This window comes from Pieris napi, chromosome 15 (genome assembly GCF_905475465.1).
Source record: "Pieris napi chromosome 15, ilPieNapi1.2, whole genome shotgun sequence".
In the NCBI taxonomy this organism is placed as follows: Eukaryota; Metazoa; Arthropoda; class Insecta; order Lepidoptera; family Pieridae; genus Pieris; species Pieris napi.
In genome coordinates, this window is record NC_062248.1 from 3,627,040 (window position 1) to 3,650,185 (window position 23,146).

The 23,146-nt window shown below is 31.6% G+C and overlaps 1 protein-coding gene across 1 annotated transcript in view; it reads left to right on the forward strand.

Annotated features, from left to right (window-relative positions):
* The first annotated feature begins 5,052 nt into the window (after nucleotides 1-5,052).
* Nucleotides 5,053-23,146, forward strand: part of LOC125056553 (elongation of very long chain fatty acids protein 7-like) — a 34,973-nt gene continuing 16,879 nt past the window's right edge. Inside the window, exon 1 of the mRNA XM_047659704.1 lies at nucleotides 5,053-5,181. The gene's annotated coding sequence lies outside the window, so the exon portion shown is untranslated. The remainder of the gene's footprint in view (nucleotides 5,182-23,146) is intronic.

Sequence of the window (23,146 nt, forward strand, 5' to 3'; positions counted from 1 at the left end):
TTAGGAGTTACTGAGTCATCAGAGTCTGTATTAATTAAATTTCGCTTTTGTGGGGTTAATGGTTGACGGGTTGGGCTTGGTGATGATTCCAATGATGGTGTATTAAACAAGGGTTCAAGCAGAGTTGGGGTTGGCGGTCCAGTGGCTGTAGAGGCTGATGTAGTATTATTAGTGGTTGCTGGACTGGGGGTTGAAGAAGATGTAAAATTCTGTAGAAGTTGTGTTTCTATAAAATTACACGAAATGCCCTCAACCTCTATTTGTCCAATTTCAAAATGGGTACATTCAATATGGGCTGCACATAATAAGCAGCTCAATCGTCTGCAACGTATAATGTTAGGTGCTTTTGCACTCCATGCAACCTGATGAATCTTGAAGGTCCCTTTAAAAGGACGAAGTTTGACGTTTGCAATTTCTTGTATATTAGATACTTCATTATCAATACGAATAATTTCAATGCCTTTACAGTTACGTTTTAAATATGAAATAAAACTATCAATGTTCGATATATTTTGGCCATTTGCAACTGCATTATCGCATGTCCGTTTTATGCATCCACCTACCCCTTCAGAAGCACCTTTGCCATGTCCTGCCTCGCTGAAATGCCAGTTACTGATTTCTGCTTTTGAAATTTTGCTAAGATAGTTTGCTATTAAATCAAACATTGTTTTATTACGATACTGGGTAGTAGGCCCATCACTGAGTAGCAGCTTCAAATCTGGTGTAAGTAACTTTATTCTTTGAATAACAGGTTTTAAATGTGCACAAATGAACACGGGATCGTGTCTTAAGTTTTCTGATACAGTGCAAAGACATGTGGTTTGTGTAAGGTTTGTTGGTGGCTGATTATTTGACGAGTAGTACACACATGTATGAAGTGAAAGTTGTGCTTTAGATCCGCCAAAATGGGCTGATTGAATTTCTGATCCATATTTGCAGCAATAATTTTCTGAAAAATCAATATGAAATATGCCATCTGTTGGCGTTAAGTTTTGTTTGATTGATCGAATAACTCTGTGTTGGTTTATTATATTTGCAAGATGTAGGTAATTTTGTCTTAAAATATTAACGAGTAATTGATGAGTAGTTTTAACGGATTCTTTAATAGTTTTTTGGCATAGCTTGGTCTTTTCTGTGGACAATGTCTCTCGTGTGGACTTCTCAGTCCACAGAAAAGATGTCCACAGGAAGGACTTTTATTAAAAAAGTAAGCATTGCTCGATCAGTTTTGAGGCTATACTTAACAATTTAAAACATTTCGAAACCACTCCTAATAAGAAACGATGGCTGCATGCTAATCGGCAAATTCATTAATTACTTACTAATATACACCAGGAACAGGAAAGACTCGCTGATCTTTGATGAAAACTCAGTAAAATTTACAAAAACTGTTGTAATAAACTACGAGCGCTCAGTCACTCAATCCAAACTGGAAAACGCCAGCCGTGTAGTGTGGCCAGTACAAAAAAATAATTGTGAAATAGTATTTTGAGTTAGCTCGATAAAATCGATTGAATTTTAAGTCTACAGAAAAGACGTGATTTTGCATAACCAACTGTTTATTGCTAATTGTGTAGGTTTAGCTAGATATATATTTAATAACTTGGTAACATTTTAACATTCAGTATACATATTATTGATAATTAATATTTATTATGAGATAACACTTGTTAATTAAGAACAGAATTTGTCAAAATGTGCTTGCCGCGTTCACGAACAGTCCACAGAAGGGGACATTTTAAAACTTTTCTTTTTTTTCAACAAATTAGTAACTAAATAATTCCATATTTAGCAAACGTAAATGAAGGAAAATTTGTGAATAATATATCAAAATATATATCAGCATAAAAAAAGTATTATTTTTAAACAATCCTCAACCTGAACTAGCCCATGTGTTTGACCCATATAGGTCATTTATTACTGTACGGCATTTGTGTGATTCCTTTTGGACACATATACAGATACTTTACCCGTAAACGCCGTACATATTCCCAGCGGAGCTGTCGAAAGCCAAGGGTCGCAACATATGTCTGATTAGCATATAGGTGATGATGATATGAAACAACATAAAATTAAATGATCTTGAGAGTACTTCACAAATAGATAACATTTTCCAGCAAGCCGTACATTTTTTGTGGAACACATAGGTGTATGGGGTAAATTACTTTCCTCAGAAAAGAGTCATTTTTCGGTGACTTTTATCTGTACGGCAATAACACAGGTTATTAATACTTTAGACAGTCTTCAATAAAAGATAAATGCCGTACACTTTCGATAGTCCGCTACCACCGCCTACCAATACAGGGCGTCCCAAAAATATGGGAAATGAAGGGAAAGTACCTTAAATATCGTAGATAGGGTATTTTACTAAAAGAAGACTTTATGTTATTTTTAAAAGTTATTAATTCTGCATTCAAAGATTTTTTAAAAATTACTTGCCTCGTCTGGGAATCGAACCGACTTAAATGTAAAAAAAAACACCCCTACTTTTATGATGCCAATCGAAAGAATGGCCAAAACTAATAACTCTTCTTAAGTAACATAGTATTTTAAAAGAAAGGAACAGCGTGAATATATCTTTTTAATCAAATTAAAAACATTATCTATCGTATTTGGCCTAAAAAAATCCCCTACGAGTCTGTTACTTTAGAAAAGTTATTAGGTTTTGGCCATTCTTTCGATTGGCATCATAAAAGTAGGGGTGTTTTTTTTTTTAATTTAAGCCGGTTCGATTTCCAGACGAGGCAAGTAGTTTTAAAAAAATCTTTGAATGCAGAATTACTAACTTTTATAAATAACATAAAGTCTTCTTTTAGTAAAATACCCTATCTGCGATATTTAAGGTACTTTCCCTTCATGTCTCATAACTTTGGGACGCCCTGTATTATATTTTTATTTTTGTTAAAAATATTTTTCCTTTACCTCTCTCTGCTGGTACGTACGATAAGGCTGTAAATATACTTTACAGCCTTATGGTAGTATACTCAGATATGTACAGTTATTAATGACCTTAAGGGACACCTCAAACGTCGTCGAAGTTTTTATCAGCTGTAAAGAATAATCTGGAGTAAAATGTACGGCATCTGGTTTTTTTTGTTTATTTATATTTGTTACATATAAAATAACAATAATCTTTGAAAATATTACTCCCCATATTACTCTAGGAGCATTTGAAAAGTCATCTAAATTTCGGAAATTTCATATATTTTTTATCATAATATTTTTATTTGTTACCATTTATAATGAACGGCTATAATGTACAACGGTAATATTTAGTAACATTATGTAAAAAAACAAGTTGCCGTACATTATTCTCTGATCTTACAGCAGTAAGAACTTGGTAAATCCTGAAATTTCGATAAATATTTAATTACACAAATATTAACTATAATATTTGGACGGCATAATTATAAAACATTATTGTCCGTGTTAAATAATATTTTGAACATGTTGCCGTACATTTTACAATGACCTTAGGGTATATGGGTGTAGGGGTAGGGTTCCGAACCTTGGCTTTCGACCGCTCCGCTGGAAATATGTACGGCGTTTACGGGTAAAGTATCTGTATATGTGTCCAAAAGGAATCACACAAATGCCGTACAGTAATAAATGACCTATATTGCTTCTGCAACTGTCGTCGAATTAAAAATTTGCACCGACTTCCGGCACCATCACTTTTGTACGGCACTAGGTTTTTCGACATTTATTTTTAATCATCTATACACTTATAACAAAGCCGTACATTAATAATTAGTCGAAATTCCCCCATTGTACCTGAGAAAGTCCATTCACTCACGTACTCACATGTACCGCTCAGAAATGACGGCATAGTGCTCAGAGCTATTTTCAGATATAGTAACAGCCTTCTAAGCGTAATTCAGGTTGGGTCATTTCACAGGTATTTTTTGTTCATGGGCTTGTGGTCTATTAATGAAATAGTAGTATTTTATATTTTATGCAAAATAATTTATGGAAATCTCAAATGATGAATTGTAAATTAAAATGCCACGTGTTTTTATTATCTAAGAAAAAAAAAATATTTTTATTATATTATATTCGACACTTTTAATATTTTACTGACATTTAAATTCATTAAATTCCTAACATATCTTCCTTTTTCCATAAATATGAACGAGACTAAAAAATTTGTTTGCCAAAGAAGTTTCACTTCCAACATGTGTACTTTGTACGCACGCACTTTTTTTTATATTAAATAAGATAGCTTAGTTCGGTTGCCCAGATCCATATTAAGGTATACTGTACAAGTATATATATAGTACAGGACACACATTATTAGGATATATGAAGACACCGGTAATACTGTGTGTGCTAAATCGGATATGTTATTGCAATTCTAACGGAAACGAAAGTTGCGAGCGACCTTTGTTTACTGTACGCATCAATTCATTTCGAGAATTAAATTCTCTATTATTTTTGTTCCGTGAATGGGACTAGTTAATTTTCATCTTACCTAAATATTCAAATTTGCGTTTTGTTTTTTTGCTAAAAGGTTTCATCAGGACTCTGCTTTCTTTTTGAAACCTTGTTGTAACCGTACCTTAAGTACTGATATTGGCGAAATATTTCGGATTGATAGAGCCAAGTGGAGCAGTGATGGCTTGGTGGAGGTCGTAGGTTCGATCCTGTAGAATGGACTGTCTATGTGCGCATTTAGCATTCGCTCGAACGGTGAATGAAATAGCGTATCGAAACCGGCGACTACCGGCCTCGAGGCACAGGAGGCTAAACACCTACTTGCCTATTAGATTGACAAATGATCACATATAGAAATCTGAGGCCCAGACCTAAAAAGATTGTAGCCACTAATTCTATTTTAAGATAAAACCAAAATCACCTATTGGCCAAACAAAACGGTCAAAAATGGAATCAGAGAAATGAAAGGATTTTTTCGCATAAGATAGTGGATTGCCTTAGCCAAATAAGCGTAAACAGAACAATCGCCCAGTATCACAATAACAAGTGTTGCATAACCCAGTATTGTGGAGTACGAAAACCAAGAGGTTAGCGGTTTGGCCTGCGCCTGAGCATGCACTTCTAAAATCTAAGAGAAAGATTAGTTGCTTTTAAACCACTCAGCTGATAAGACGTCGTTTGCGGTTCAAATTGTGTGTGTTCGAATATTTATATTTCGAAAAGTTTTGTGTGCACATTGAACAAGAGGTTAGTAAAAAAATATTACGCTTTAAGTGACTTATTAAAATTGCCTTCTATGTAACCTAGTTTTGTATGAAGATATAAAAATGACGAAATTCAATACTATTTTATTAGTAAGCAATATGATGAAACCTAAATTTTGCATTTATGCTGTTTTTAAATAGGATTTATATTATTTTCCGGAAATTACGATTATTTCGCTTTAGTGTGTATTATTGCTTTATGTTACTATTAATTAAATTATTAAATGTTAATAACGGTTAAACGCGAATGTAAAATATTAAGACGATTTTAAATTGTGTAATATTTAGGCTGATCAGTTATCTAAAAGAATATTATACATTGAATTTACGCAAATATCGTACCAAATATGTTCTCAAGTAGGGCAGTACACATGCAAAAATATTTATTTCGAAATTATTTATACTTACCTCAAATAACTGAGTTTTTTTTTAAATTTAGTAAAGCCGATTCAAACTCAATGTTAAGTATGTATTGTATAAATAAAATTATAGTCATAACTATCAAATTTTCAATTTTCGTAATAATTTAAAAAAATATAAATAAAATATATTTCGTATATTTTTGGTGTCCCACTTGCCAGGCAAGTTTAATAAACTAAAATGTAAATATAAACCTCACTGAATTATTAGTTTAAAATGTAAAAAACCGTAGAAGCGTAAATGTTAGTAATCTTGTATTAATATCTTGCTGGATCTGGATAATCACTAATCTTAAATAATCAAAGTATAAAATTTGTATGTGGTATTAAAAGCGCCGTAATTATGACCTTTTTCATATAAAATTTTACACTGAATAACTGGTATCCAAAGAATTTTGAATCACTAATATTACAATATGGAATGTATGGATTTATCATACAAGTCATCAACTACCAATGTTTCTAGGAAAGTAAAAGATTTTTTACTAAAACAACGTAACATGTTAATAAATAAACCCGTGGCACACTTTTAGGGTTTGGACTGCAGATTGCTGTATCTGTTTCGTGATATTTTTTTTATTTCTCATTAGATAGATGTGCCTGACATACGCCATCGATTCGGAAGTCTTAGACATACCAGTTTCCTCACGATGTTCTCCTTCACCGTGAAAGTTAGTATTTCATGTCTAGGACATAGAAAGACGACCTCAGAGTGTCCAGGCGCACGCTCAAGCCACTAGGCCAACACTGTTCGTCACTGAGATATAATGATATTAGATTAAATAAAGGTTCTTCAATGACAATCAAACCAAACGCGCCATCATTCGTCTTTTGTTATTCTTGTGTTATACGATAAAAATAAAGTCAAAAGTCAAAGTCAAAAATCATTTAATCATATAGGTAAAACAATGTACATTTATGAATGTCATAAGAAAGAAATGTATATGAAATGCTTCTAACTTTACATATTTTAGTGCCAGTTCTCAAATCAAGGGCGTAGAACGGAAGAGAAGAACTGGCAATAAACTTTCCGCCACTCTTTTTAATCGCCATGTTTTTATTTTGAGCTGCAACCATTACACCATGACATCTTAAGTAATTAATAATAATAACATAAATTAAAAATTTAATAATTAAAAAAAAAATATTAAAGACTTGTCCTCTATCATAACTTAGTTCCCATACATGTATCTATGTATCAGATTAAGGAGAATATAAAGAAAACAAGATCAGTTATAAGTTCTGTTTCACCAAAAACACCTTTATTTATACGAATAATTATGGTGGAAAATCTGAAATTAGCATCTTTACTTTTACGGAGAAAGTATTTTTCTTGTTTTTACCAAGACTAGAATACCGTAGAGTGTAAATTACCGCTATTCGGGTTAATTCGGTGACTGTGGTTATATTTGAAATATTTTGGTAGAACACAACCAGGAGGAGAGGAATCTCTTTATATAAGCTTCTTCTTTACATTTTATTAACAACAAGACAAGAGGCTCACCTGATGGTATGTGATACAGCCATGGATACCTTGCCAGAAGGCTCTCAAGAGTCAGCCCTTTAAGAGTTGGTACGCTCAGGTGGAAGGAGCTGGTACTGGGGAGCACCCAGCGGTAGTACTGTCTCGAATTGCTGAGCACACAAACCCTCTTAGAGTCTAATTTAGCCTACCCTTACAAATAACCGCGAAACTGAACCTCGTATGTCAACGCCCAGTATATACTAGCCGAGGCTTAAGGAGAGTATCTTCGAAGAGAGGAGTAGCGACAAAGGGTTTTGTTGTTTTTATCGGAAAACGCGCAAACTTGTGTTTAAATCTCTTCAAGAATTATAGTTATATTTCCGTCAATTTACTTTAAACTGTAATTATAATAATATGTCACTATAGTTTAAACCTAGCTAAGAAATAATTATTTGTGTAAATCGTCTAAAAATCCATTCGATTGTTTTATCGCGCTCATACAGAGGCGGCTTTATTTTGTAAGCACTCAAAAACATTTAATTATAACCTAATTACAATTTAAATTTAATAAATGTATTTTCATTTTATTTAAATTTAATTACCAAAGAGAAAAATAATTCTCACGTTATGATAATGGCTCTTAATACGTGTTTCAAGAGATAATTTAAGAGTCTCTCACTTACACGGAACCTAATTTTGAAGCTCAGTTGTTTTGCAGTAATGATAATTATTAACCGCATTATGTTCAAATCCATGAAGTTTTTACTTTTCAGAAATTATTATCCAAATATTTACAACCTATTTATTTGAAACCCATGAGTATTTTAACCTCTCAACCCTGTCGTGTTTTTGAATCAATGCTGTGCACAAATCGAGTTACATTTCTATGTGCGCAATTACTCACTTGTACGGTAAAGAGGAAATATCGTAATGAAACTTGCTTATCTTAGACCTAAAAGTCGACGACGTGTGTCAGACACAGAAAGCTGATCCTTTAGGAATCTGTAAGAAAATTTACTCGGTCATACACAAACAACAAAAAACTTATTTATAAAATTGCTATTATTATTCCGTTATGCCAAAAAGGAAGTACTATTTGTTTGAAGTACATTTAGTTGGGAAAACACTCCGATATGCTCATTGGCCCCTTGGTTATGGCATAAGTGCTAATATGTATAAAAAAGGAAAACAGCCCTGCGATTCTGTAACTCACTTTTCGAACTCACACAGCGGTTTTCGCATCGGCGGTCGCTCTCAAATCAGTCGTGAAGCAGTCATTTTATGACTTGGCATTCGATTAATCAATAAACTACAAGCTCCCACCTTTTCAGAATGCCAAATCATAAAATGACTGCTTCACGACTGATTTGAGAGCGACCGTCGATGTCAAATCCGCTGTGTGAGTTCGAAAAGTGAGTTACAGAATCGCAGGGCAGATGTGCACACCGTTGTTTTTTAATTATATTTGCGCAAACTCTGCTGTCAAACAAACAAAGACGGTCTGATAATAATGCAAAAATAATGAAAATTATTCAAAAATCTGAGACAGAAATACTAGTTGTGTACTAAGTGTTAGTTTTAGTAACGATAGTTGTTGCCACGTTTAAAAAACAAAATTATTAAGTAATTCTAAACGTCAGAACATCTGTATGCTCTAAAATTTATTACAATAATATTCAAGTAACCTACATATTAACAATTCGATGTAAAATGACGGAAAGATGTTTTTATCGCATGCATAACTTGGTATAACTGTTTTCAAAAGGTTTTCTTATTTATATGTCTAGAAAGTATACGATTACAAGTCACAGTCTACTAAACAACTAACAAAATAATTGCGTGGGTCATTTTTGAACTTTCGCTCGACACCATTTGGAACCCAAAAATCTCAATATAAGGAAGGAAATCTTATACCTGAATAATAACAGTTAACATTATAATGTTCATGAATAAATAGATAATTTTAATCTATATATATAAAAATGAAACCCGTTTTCCGTTGTCACGACATAACATGAAAACGGCTTGACCGATTTGTCAGATTTTTTTTAATAATATACCTTGAAGTACGAAGATGGTTCTTATGGAGAAAAATTAAAAAAAATTTAGTGAAAAAGTCTAAAAACAACACTTTTCTATATTCCCATACAAAATATTCGTAATAATACTTAAAAGTGAATTTGAACTTTAATACCATAGCATAAAGTTCAAGTGTTAGTGGAGGGATTCCGGGAAGGTACATTTTTATTTTTTGACATAATGTATTTGTTGTCTTATCAATTTTCTTTTTTTATCTTACTAGCTAGACCGGTGTCCCGAATAGCAGAATAAGTATTTTAAACAAATAAAGAATCGACTGTTAGGCGGTACAATGTTCGCCAGGCCAGCTAGTATATTATATTTATTGTAATAGACAATAATTTATTTATCTCATATATATAATTTCTGTGTCATAGAAATCGATGAGCAGATGAAACTGGTTTGGTTGCGTTGCAGTCAAAAATTCCATTCTATATTAAAATAGAGCAACTTAAGTGTTCTTCAAGAATGCGGTTTTTTTGTAGGGGATATATGCGACGGCAAAGGCCAAAGCGATATTGTGTATCTCATGTACAATCTTATATATCTACTATATAAAAATAAGTCGGGTTTTCCTTCCTGACGCTATAACTCCAGAACGCACGAACCGATTTCCACGGTTTTGCATTCGTTGGAAAGGTCTCGGGCTCCGTGAGGTTTATAGCAAAGAAAATTCAGGAAAAATTTCAACAGAAAAGTGGGGTCACCAACCGAAATGTTACATAAAACGAAGCTATCTGGTGGCGAAACGGAGTTCGCCGAGTTTGCTAGTTTTATTATATTTATTTATTTTTTGTCCACATCGTATTAGTTTAGTGCTTTAATGTATGTATTTTTGTATATAATATATGAAATAAATACGTATGTAAATGGTGTAACAAATTCAAATTATAATATAATTTATTCGTCACTCTTTCAAATCGCATTTTTTCACAAAATGTTTGTAAGCACCTGAAACCATTATATCATGGTTATCACATACAAATTAACATTCCCACATTTCGTGAACATTCCCTAACCTTTTTCTGCAACCCACATTCCAGGCTTTACTTCAGATCCAGATATCTCACTAAAATCACCAGCACGATAGATTACAATCTAACGGTCAAATGTCATGGACCTAGAAAGACCTAGATAGAAAAGATTGGAATTTTTTCGTAAGCTAACTACCTTAGACCGAGAGCCGACATTACAAATTTAACGCTGAGATGTTTCTCTTCGTTAAAACGTTTAATCTGTGGTCCATGTACGTGAGTGAGCGTACTAGAGCTGGTAGCTTAAATTTATATTAATTGTTTTTTTTAAATTAAGTTCTATAAACTTAATTTTAGTCTGTGGTTCTTAAAAAGATGGTTTGTTGCTGTGGTATTTAATAGGGTGATCAATAATAGACGCAAATGTAACACGTTTCAATGCATTTAAACCAGTATTCCGATTTCACTTGAATTTGTCTTTTTTCATAACAGGGTTACCACAATTGTATAGAAAGAGACAAAAGACGAACTTTAATGTGTAACGAGACTTATTTAAACTGCCCCGCGAATTTCGTTTCGCCTTAATAAGATTTTTACTTAGCCTACCTTTTTAGTAGCATACCAACATATTGAATATTCGTTGCCTTGAAGTTGCATTCACAAGTTTTAAGGTTTTTCCGTGGAATTTTTCCAATCGTGCTCTCCATAAAAACCTTCAGAGTTCAAGTAAAAAGTACTGGAGTCTGGAATTGGTCCGGCCGTGATCGAGTTTTGCGCTTTGCAAGATATTTTGCGCATCGTTATATATATTAAAGTGGGTATAGAATTTATAGAACACGGGGCAAACGGGCAGGAGGCTCATCTGATGTGTAATTATGCCAGAGGGCTCGCGAGTGCGTTGCCGGCCTTTCTAAATAGTTGGCTATTTGGTGGTTTAAATATCAATTGCGTTTCTACAAGTATATAAAAATAATTTCGGTTATAACGTTTTAAGGACCGCTACGCGCTACAAAATATTATTACTCGCTAAATAGCTAAAAGAATTTGCTGTGCTAAATCCGTAAACATGCTTCTTTATACGTATTATAAGGTCATCCTAAATTAGTTTGCTATTGACCTTCTAGTCAAACGACAACATTCTGTTACGTAAGTGTAATTAAAATATTTCTATATTTATTTTCGCGGATCCGGTTTAAAATTTAAAATTCTTCTAGAATAACAGATTTCCTTCAAACAAACGTTTCATTGCGAGCTTCCGGTTATTAAAAAACATTAATAAATATGCAGAACGATGCTGGTCCGTCGTAGAAAAGTACATTTTCTGTTATATTCATATACGCGGGTAATGATAGTGAGATAAAGACATATGGCATATGTTATTTAACAATAACTTTTGGTCTTAGAAGAGATTTAAAATGGCCGTTCATAGTGTGCGATGTTAAGCAACCAATAATTGGGGCAGATTTTTTAAGGGTATCAGTAGTTTTGTGTGTTTATATGTATCTACTCATTTTTTTTTTTAAGAAGGGGGTGTATGTAGTGGTGTAATTATTGTCTAGATAGAAATTTCGCAATTGTATTTGTAATATTGTCTACGCATCATTATTTCGTAATTCCACTTGCACGTGGATCAATCAGTCGCCCTATAACCGCCATGTAAGTCATAGACAATAAAGATAGTGAATTCTATTATGGTTTTCATTTGGTGTACCTCAAACACTAAAATCATGTATCTTATAAGTATGAGCAGTGTTGGCCTAGTGGCTTCAGCGTGCGACTCTCATACCTGAGGTCGTAGGTTCGATCCCCGACTGAGCACCAATGGACTTTCTGTCTATGTGCGCATTTAACATTTGCTCGAACGGTGAAGGAAAACATCGTGAGGAAACCGACATGTCATAGACCCAAAAAGTCGACGGCGTGTGTCGACTTTTTGGGTCTTATTAGATTTAAAAAATATAATGAAACAGATTCAGAAATCTGAGGCCAAGACCTAAAGAGGTATTTGTTGTATTATTTATTACATTCATAAATTAAGTATACAATACAGCAAAAGCTAATTTAGTTACAAATAATACAAGTGGTATATTTGTAAATAATTAATAAAAATAAAATATAATTATACTAATAAATTACTCCTTTTCATTAGAGCTATATAAATATACTATAATGCTACATCCTATTGCAATATATTTATATGTCTATCATCCCCAAGTGTTCGTCTTATTCTTATATATATATATATATGAATATGGTTTAACGGAATACGCGTAGTGCAGTACGCGTTATTAGATGAAATTGCAAGTGACTGTGAAAGTAAATTACCAAGGTTTATGACAGACAATTCCGGGCTTGGATGTCAAAGGTCACGTAAAAGGAGTTAAAACTGGCATTTTTGTGAGAAAGTACAAATGTTAAGGTAACATAGAGGCAATCAAGATTAATATAGGAAGCAACAATCCTTCCGCGTCACTCTAATAATAAAATTTAATTTAGTTTATGCAAATATCTTTTAAATAAATTGTTACATAAAAGGTCAAACCAAATATAATATTTACATTTGAGGAAGTTAATAAAATAGAAAAACAAAAAGCTAAAAAATGGTTTATTTATTTCATAACACACAAATATACAATATGATTAACCGACATAGTAATAATAATTATAATTTTAAAATATTAAACAAACATAAAATCTTTGGTCCGTGCATCTTGAAAGCTATAATTATTTGACAAAGAAAATAATATCACATACATTTTGAAAATAAAGGAATTAATAATAAAATCGAGATTTTGAGTCACAATGTTCGTTCTCATACTCCTCCGAAACGGCTCGACCGATTCTTATGAAATTTTTTGTCCATATTCAGTAAGTCTGAGAATCGGACAAAATCTATTTATCATCCCCCTAAATGTTAAGGATGGTCCAACCCCTAAATTTTTATTTTTTAGACAAAACTTTTTGTTTTTTATGATACAGCATACAAAAATACTTACAATCCTTAATTGTCGGCCGTCCACAAAAATAAAAAAATAAAAAATGTTTCCTAGAAATAATAAACCTGGCAAAACGACGTTTGCCGAATCAGCTAGTATAAATATAATATAGGAACAATCTTTAATATAAATAGCTAAATTCATTGTTTTCTTGTACGTGAAGTCACCTCCCAATGTAACATGAGGATGAGGCACACATGCCTACCTCAGTTTTACTGGGCTTGAGACAATCACTTTTCAACAGGCGTGACTCACTAACGCAAAACGAATTGGTAAGATATTCATAAAGAAAAGATAATTTATTTTGTCTCAAGCCCCTGGTCATTTTTATATGTAAAGATTGGTAAACACCTGTAGCACGAGCATTAAGAGCAATAGTTAACGTATGTAATATATATATTGTAAATATATTAATATAATAGATAACGTAAACGAAGGTATTGGTATGAATCGTTCGAATATACGAAACTGTGTCATCAAAAACTGACCCAGTCTACCCTATTTCCGTGAACATTCACAATGATTGTCTTTTCCAAATAAAATAATATCAGATTTCGCTGTCATATTAAAAAGGTTAGTCGACATCACAGGAGACCGAAGATCTGGCAGCTTCCTCGGACAAAGAATTAGTCTAGCTATTGAAAGGGGGAACGCTGCCAGTATCTTCGGAACCTTGCCTAAAGGGACTTTTAAGTTAGTTAAGGTTATTTATTATTTAGAACCCTCTAATTTAATTTAATTCAGTTTGTTAGCATAAAGTTATTAAATACTTTAGTCTAAAACTAATATTTAACGTAAGACAGTGTCGAAATAAACTATTTACAATATCTTAAGGGGATGACACACCTTTTTCCAAATTGGATTTTGTTTCCAAGTACTTGACCATATTCTCAGATAACAGCAATGGTAGGTGTTACTACATATTGCGCAGTGCACAAATTACATCGTATAGTACACTTGTCACTTCCTGAATCTCAGTTATGTAATAAGATCCGAGTTACCATTCACTTGAAACTCGTTAAGATGGTCATTAATTGAGTATACTGTCCGTTAGAAGAGCATATAGTCATATAATGTAAGACGCAATGGAAATAACATGTTTCAAGAATATTGGTAATTAAGTATATGTGAAAAATACATTCAATTTATTTTCTCATTGGTTTAAAAATCCTTAAGGAAATTTCTGTTTCGAAATAAAATCGTCTAAAACCTTAATTCCAGCGGTGAAACTGTTATATTTTAGTACCTGTAAATTAGTGTCTTTTTGTATATACGCAACGGGTTAGTTTTTATGTGATGCTGCATAAAGTAAAGTCACTAATCGCCTAATATGTAAATCAACTAAGTATACCTCAAGTATAATCGGAGATAATTTATTAAATAGTTTTTTTTAATCTTTCGATACCATATTATTACAAAAACAACATTATTATGGAAATTTCCATGAATAGGTTGATGTTTATATCGTTTTAATATTAGATGAAGCGTGATTAACGAAGGCTGGTGTTATCTAAGCGGATATTCCGCTAAAGCTTTTTTTAGTATGCAAATACTATAAACCGTGTTTTTATATCTCTGGTACAAATGATGAGATTAATTATCCTATGAATTAATTATTTGAAGGTGAATTCAGATTTATGTGTTATATACTATACGTATGTACATTTTTAGAATTTCTGAAAATTCTGAGTAAATTATTTCGGGCTAGTACAGAAAGCGCACTCGACTATCAAGAAAACTACAGAATGAGAATGTAAGATGAAAGACGAAACGATCGCGTGTTTCGTTTGGTTGTGATTGGTCAACAGCTTATAGTCCAACAAACATTGACAATTGACACGCGGCAAGAAACGTTACGTGTTCTATGGAAAACCGAAGAAAGTATTTTTCTTCGTAACCTTAATTAAATGCAATATTTGAATTGTATAATGAATTTTATAGACTTTTAATGTTTAAAGTATTGAATTTAATGAATCTAGTATGGCTTTCTACAAGTGTGCCCACACACTATTAGTTATTATAAATTATGCCCGGAAGCTACTGGTATAAAAATAATTTCGAATATTGAACGGTAGTTTTCGATCAACATCCAGTTACGAGAGCGCTTTAGAGAATTTTATAATAATATTAAATGAATGCTTATCACAAAACCAGAATAGCCAGACTGAATTTCTTTTCATAATTAATTATCTCGTCGATATGGCGGAATACATTTTATTTAGATTTGCAGTTTTTAATCCCGACGCAGAAATATGTATAAGTTGACTCCTAAGCGAATGGACTGGTTGTGATACGGCTTTTTTTGTTAGAAAGCTGATCGTGATAAAAATAGTTTCAAAGTACAGTTCATAAAAATGTCAGGTATGCCAAGGTTATGCTTCAGCTCTATGATGAAGCTCGAGGTTGTTGCTAAAAAATATTTTGTTCTATTATTAGCAGTTTTATCCTAGTAATTAAGCCTTGGAAAGTTGTAGCGCCATTTTATCACTAACTCTATCCAAAACTTCGGAACTTCGAAATTGACATTAAACCTCTTTTGTGATGGTTTTCTTTTTTTTTTTTCAACCAGCCTACCCTTGTTCAATTTCACTCAAATATTACGAAACAAGATGTCGTGTTTGATGAATGGGTTTTGAGATATATTATTACATAAAAACCCCTGGCCTACTAACCTACTATCTCTATGATGGAATTCGGAAGTTGTCGCGGCTAAATCATTTTTAACTTAATAGAACCTCGTAACTGATCTAATCGCGATGTTATTATCGTTACGCTATTCTTACGCTCAGTAAATAAGTATTACGGTTACAACAACCTCATTTTACAACCACTTGACAAGACCACAAGACTTTTAGTTCAGTTTAAACCTGGAGGTTCTAGATTTGGTTAGATGAAAGGATAGTTCTTATGAACGTCAGTAAAATAATGGTATTTACATGTACACTTTGACAGTTCTCAAGAGCGTAGAACAAAGGAGAAGTATTCGAAGAATCTCCGTCACTTTTTTAAATCGACAAGGTTTTTTTTACAAAATGTTTGTGCACCTGCAGGAACCTGCTCCTCAGCACACAATTATTTCATGTAGACGGCTGACAGAGAATTATTATTATTATTAGGGCTTTATTAATTAATCCATACAATAATTGTTAAGTTTAATTTTCCTAGTATAAGTGTTATTAAAGTTAGTTTTATTACTATTCTAATATGTATTTCTATGGCCCCTTTTGTGGTTAAAAGTCTCCAACATATTTTGCGATTCTCTTTGCCTTGAGCAACATTCATCCAGTTTTTTCCCGCTAGCACAATTACGTCATCTGTCATCTGTGACAGATGGATACAGTACCTAAACTATAATTATAATGTTTTTTTTAATATTAATCCATCATTAACAAATTTATTTAGTCAGACGTAAACACAATTACGTAGACATTTCTTACAATAACAGTAGTTTATCGCATTATACGATTTACAGGCAGTTTTAAGAAAATTTAGTTTTCTTTATTACTAACCCATATGATATAGTCAATGCGAAGAACTCCTTTTACACATGTAAATACTCAAAGTACCTTAGTTATTAACCAACCATTTAGTAGTCGCCAATTAAAATCAATGTCGAAAGAACACGAACGCTTAAGTCACAATAATTTTCAATTTATTGTCAGCACCTTAATACATTACAATAACGCCTATTTCTCGAAACCTGTAGGGAGTTATGATCTTTTTATATAAGAATAAATCGTGATCTTCAATACGTTTTGATTTTTCCTGTTTTCTATGTAAAACCTTATTAAAGCCTTAAACGAACTTGAAAATTACGTACTACGACTTGGTTTTTCCTTTAATGCAATAAGTGGTTATAACAAAACTTGTTAAATTCTAAGATTATTTTATGGTACATAACTAAACGCCATAGCAATATATGTTTATAGGTCTATATGTCGTTTATAAACGCTTGAAGATTTGTATGACTCTAATGTAAATGTATAACTTGAGACACCTATATATGTATTATAAAAATAAAATCACTAGTAATCTTTTTCCTTTAAAAGCTTTAATCCAAACTAATGTGATGTCATTTAATTAACCTTTGAATTCATAAAACTCGCCATGATTGAAAAACGAAATTAGACAAAAGTTAGAGGTGACTTGTAGATATTTTGGTATCGAGGAATTTATATTATATTTTGTTTTTAATTATAAATCAATCATTGAAATTATAGTCAATGATCAATACATATTTATTGTTTTTAATTCAAACACCACATACTTAGATAAAATCAAATCTACGATGAGTTATTTCGGTTAATGCCCTCGCTTAAGGATATGTTTTTATCTATAAAACGAGTTTGTGTTTTAAATTGCTAAAATTCATTATTATATTCAAATTTTACATTAGCTTTTAGCTTTGCGAGCTTTCCTTTTACAAGATCTACAAATACCTAGTAGTAACTACAATTTTCAATTTCAAATGTACTAAACTCAAGAAGTACAAGGGCCTGTGTTTATTAACTCGAAACAATTATTATTTCAATGGTGATTGAACCCAGGAACTCCTTTACCAAGTTGTATTCGGACTTAGAACTTATTAATTTCATATAACCAAAAATCATGTCAAGATGCAAAGCACACTGGATTTCCAATTTAAGCAATTTAACCTTAATTTTTTTATTTATAACTCTTACACAAACTTTCACCAATTTTCTTCTTTATTAACAATTCAAATTTGTGTCATTTCAATGTTGAGTGTATTTGATTCATCACTTTCAATTCTCAGAACATAATTCCTATGACCTATAGAGGTTACTTGGCTTTTTGCATTTGTTTTTGCTACCACAGTAAATATGCCAAAAAAAGCAAAGAAATAACCATGTTTACTTTTCAATTATCTGATGTTTTCGTTTTTTGGCATATTTATTCATGCATAATTATACATTTAAAACAGTGTTTTTTTACGTGCACAATTAACACTTCGCTCGTACGGTGAAGGAAAACATAATAAGACAAAGTGCCAGAGACAAATTAATAAAATACATTTGAACTCAATTACTAGTTTTATTAAGATTTATGATTTATTTACACTTAAGCCGAGGCAAGTATTAATTGTAGATTTTACGTAGTTCCAAAAAAAAATTTAAGTATTGAAAACGGACGATTTAGTTTTCGGTCGCGGAACGCATGCGCGCCCACGTGACCACTTTCCCTCAACATACTTTCAATATATATGTGGACGTAAAACTAGCTTTATAACCGTAGATTAAGCCTTTTTGTTTAAAGATTAATGACATGAACTACGTATTGTATGACGCTCTCAATAGCTTAACTTAGTAAAAAGACATTCTTAAAATCTTGACAGTTTTAAAATTAAAATACGCACATCTCTTAATCATATTTGTGGCTATACCATAACATATTTCCGATATGATGGAATCGAAATCTTTAATCTTGGCTTTCATATGTATTATTTTAAAAACACTTTTAATATAATTCACCAAATAGTTATTTAAAAAATTCAATTAATAATAATAACCTACTAGACATCTGAGGAACTATGAAACGCTAAAAATTTTATCAAATTTGACATAATTTAATGTTTTTTATCCCTTATATTTATGTGTATTTAAAGGTTACATGCAAAATAATGTAGACTCGTATACTTACTATAAGTAGGTACTACATACACGAGGATCATTCCGGAACTATTATTGTAGCTTCAAGATGTTGTTTTTACTAACTTAATTTTTTATGGCTGTTAATATTTTAGTAATTTTACATACTTAGTAAAATACCTGTTTACACACCTACCTGTACTTCGGATTAACTTAGTCGCGCGTGGTCTGTTCTTTTTTCTATCCTTTTTTGTTTTACATGTAAATTCATAATATAATGAAACAAATCTAAAAATCTTTATTGCATAATAAACTAAATTGTGGTACGGTTAAATTAATATTTTTTTTTTTAAATTTAAGTTACTAAAAAATTAATTAATAATTTAAATTAATAAGTAACTTAAATATGTGTCGAAAACATACGTATAGAAAACGACGAATTTATATGAGATTTAGTTTATTATTAACAGCAAAAGTAATTTTAATAATCTAAGTCTAATTAAAATCATAAAAATATCAACTATATCTCACTGAGCTTAAAAGATACGAGAATTATCATTACTAACATTATTCAAAATAGTGTAAATTAATTTTGAAATATGACCTGTTACTCACAGTTAAGAAAGTACAAAACATAAATCTAATTGTGACACTCTCCATTCTGCTCTTCTTCTACGAGATCCGTACAGCTGTAACTGTCCATCCATCTGCTAATATTACCACATACTAATTGCTGTTACATAAATAAGTAATCGTAAAATGAATCAGATGTAAGCATTTTAAAATCATTACCGATAGCAAGTAGGGCATTAGGTTGCGTCTTACGCGGAGTAATATCTAGTTTCGCTGTTTGCACTTCGCAATAGTACTCCGTAGTCCGTCCGTAAACAAACTTAATGCATAATAATTTATATTAGTTGGATTGAAAAGTTCGTAGGCTGACACATAGATCGTGCTAGTATTAAATTAATATGATTTTTAGATAGCCCCTAACCTTCCAAAGACACAAATATAAATTTGACAACTGCCGTAGTTTGTGAGATATAGTATTTTAAGTGAAGGAACTTGTGTTTGCTTAAAAAATGCATAAAAAGGAATTTGGGGTGATAATAAATTCCTTTTTTTTTTCGAAAAAAATACTATCGAAGCCAAGGCTTGTCTTGACAAACAATATACGGAATCGTTGTATCGCTCTCGAAGGCAACTATATTTAATAATGATATCAAATTCTATAAAAAAATGATTTTTCTATGGTAGCTTACGAAATTTCATCGAAAATATATTGGTCCTTGGGGTCCTAGCACTTTAAGGCTTTTTAGGTAAATAGCTATAAGGTTAGTCGACATCACAGGAGACCGAAAAGCTGGCAGCTACCTCGGACAAAGAATTAGTCTAGCTATTCAAAGAGGGAACGCTGCCAGTATCTTCGGAACCTTGCCTAAAGGGACTCCATAATAATATATTTTGGTTATTATATTATATTTTTTTAGGTTTTGATTCATGAGAAAATATATTTTACTAATATATTAAATTTGGTCCAACCTCGTTTGTTAGTACACACAAATAAAATTTTCTTTCGCGGTATTTACATATTATACTTTCCTGATGCTCAAATTGATAATTACTTGTATATTACAACTGACAGCTGTTTTAAATAAATAAATCTTTAAATAGTTTTAGTTATTACTAGAGAATGACGTTCACTATTTGTTCTTTATGGTTTCTGACCACTCCAGGCTCTTAGAAGCCGGATGTACCCATTACATCATTATGACCTCATTTGGTAGACCTCGAATCCTCACAAAAGATGTCTTCAACTGATTATCTAGACTCTAGCCCATTCATACGAATTAAGTCAATCGTATTGCTTAAACTAAAACACTAATTTATCTCTTTTCATCACACCGTAAATAACCGTTGACAGAAAAAGACAGTTGATATGTCTGAAATGTCATTGAATGTATAAAAAACGATTATCATAATAATTTACATTTTTAGATTCGTGAATATCTGTTGACATTTTGCCGTCTGTCTGGATTATTATTATATTGAATTTTTACATCCGAGACGTTTTTTTTATAAACAATGTTTTAAAAAAATTTACTGTACTAACTCAATTTACTGTACTCAACATCAATTACCTTACAATAATTAAAGTAATCTTATTTGAATCTTATTAAAAATCCGCCATTTTGTATGTTAGGTTCTGTTGTTGTTAAAATTTGCTTCAATCTTTCTCAATGCTGAATTCGGTTTTGTAAAGATAAATATTAAATACGGTTTACAACGCTTTAACTCATTTATCCGATACTAAATCTAATACTAAACTAAAAATCCTAACAGCATAAAGCCTTTGCTAAAGCTAAAATGGTTCGTACACGTTTATTCTTAAATAAATAATATTTATTGAAGTTTTGGTAAACAAGTTATTTAATTATGTGTCATAAATATTACGCAAAATGAAAATATATCATATGATACATTTTGGAGTATTCGCTCATCGTTTATTTGGGACCACTTACGTATCGAGTTAAGTGTTTGAAGTCGAGTAAACCTTCAAATATAGAGAACATCAGAAAAACATTAAGTACTCCGTCTATTTCATAATGAGTAGATCAGCCTTCTTTTTCAGGGAATTAACTTTAGGATCTTCGGGTTCGACATGCGTATAGCACTCCCTATACGTAAGTACTTGATAATACCTATAAAATCAAATTCTATGGTTTGATGTTGAACGAATATTATTTACCATTTAAATATTTTGTGGTGTCTTTATACAAACTATTACTAAGCAAATATTGCTAAAGAATATATTCTTCATTAATATGTTTTTAATATATCATACATTCTAGAAGTGTTTTAATCAGTTTCGTTTGCTTCACAAATAATATATTGTGAACCTTTCATTAATAACTTGAATCTGCATTGATGTGAGGCATAGACAAGAAGCTCACGATGAGCACAGAACAAAGATTACTTTTTGTGTAGACTCTGTAGAAGGTTAGACTCTTTCAAAAAGTAGCCCTATATTGACAAAGAAAATGTTCCAGGTATCCATATCAAAACATCTTCTCGATATTAGAACCTTCTCGACTTTAGGATTAACTGGAAATTCAGAATGTTGATTCGGGTGTGTGTGTGATTGTGATAAGATTTTCTGTATCCGATAATATCTGTATTTTTAAAGATATTATTATTGCGAGTTTCTTAAAAAGATAAGAAAAACAAATCGCTAAAATTAGTCAAGACGCAAAATTTTTAACGAACTAAAAGTTTTTTGTTGTTTTGACAACCTTTTTATTTGACTTTTTGTGGTTTGAATTAAAATTTAAGAAGTATACCTACTAATATTTCAGTGACCACCGCAAAAAACGAAAATCCAAGCGATATAAATAATTTTGTTCTCTACAAAGTATAATTTCAAATGTTGCAGGTTAATGGCACAGGTATTACAAATCATACAACCACTAAATGCCTTCGACCACTAAATACCACAACCTATGTTATATGACCCAACCACAACCAGATATATTCAAATTGTTTGAATATTCAAAAGGTTTTTCAAACCAGCACATCTTCGAACTTTTCGCCTTGCCACTAATAACGGTTATTTTTAGTACCTGCCTTTGAAAGATTGCCGACTAGCAACTGCGAATCTTCTAATCCTTAGGCGGCTTTATCATTAAACATCCGTGAGCCATGAACATCTTGTGACCAAGTGAGCCTGCCACGTATCTTTGATCTTGTTTACTTACGCAAATACCTTTTATAAAATTTCTACCGAATTAAAACGGCCCGTTACGCATGTTTTACTGCAAGGCCAACCGGAACAATTATACTAATTATTCGTATCTAAGTCTTAAAAGTCACATATGTGGTTAATATATTTATATCGTTTTGTAAATAAATATAAAATATCAAAAAGTCTATAGTCTTAATTATTATATTGTATTAAGTAATTAATTTTCTAAACCTAAACATCAAATATACAGTATTAACAATTTTCTTAACCTACATAGTTATAATAAAAACAATTGAAATTAATAAAAAGAAAATTAAAACAAATTTATTATCAAATATCAAAATGTCTATAGTCTCAATTATTATATATATTAAATAATTAATTTCTACACTTAAACATAACAATCAAATATACAGTCTTTACAATTTTCTTAACCTACATAACTAATAATTAAAATTAAAAAGAAAATAATTACAAATTTTTAAAGTTTGGTTCTTGTGGCTGGCAGCATTTTGTCTTAGTTATGCTTTAGAATGCTTACCGTGTGGTAATATATATTATATAGAGTATTCGTAATTCCAAGACTGCAACATAATTTAAAACATGAATGAAATACCTACACAAATCTCGTATGTAGTATTTCATATATACTCGCCATTCAAATAAT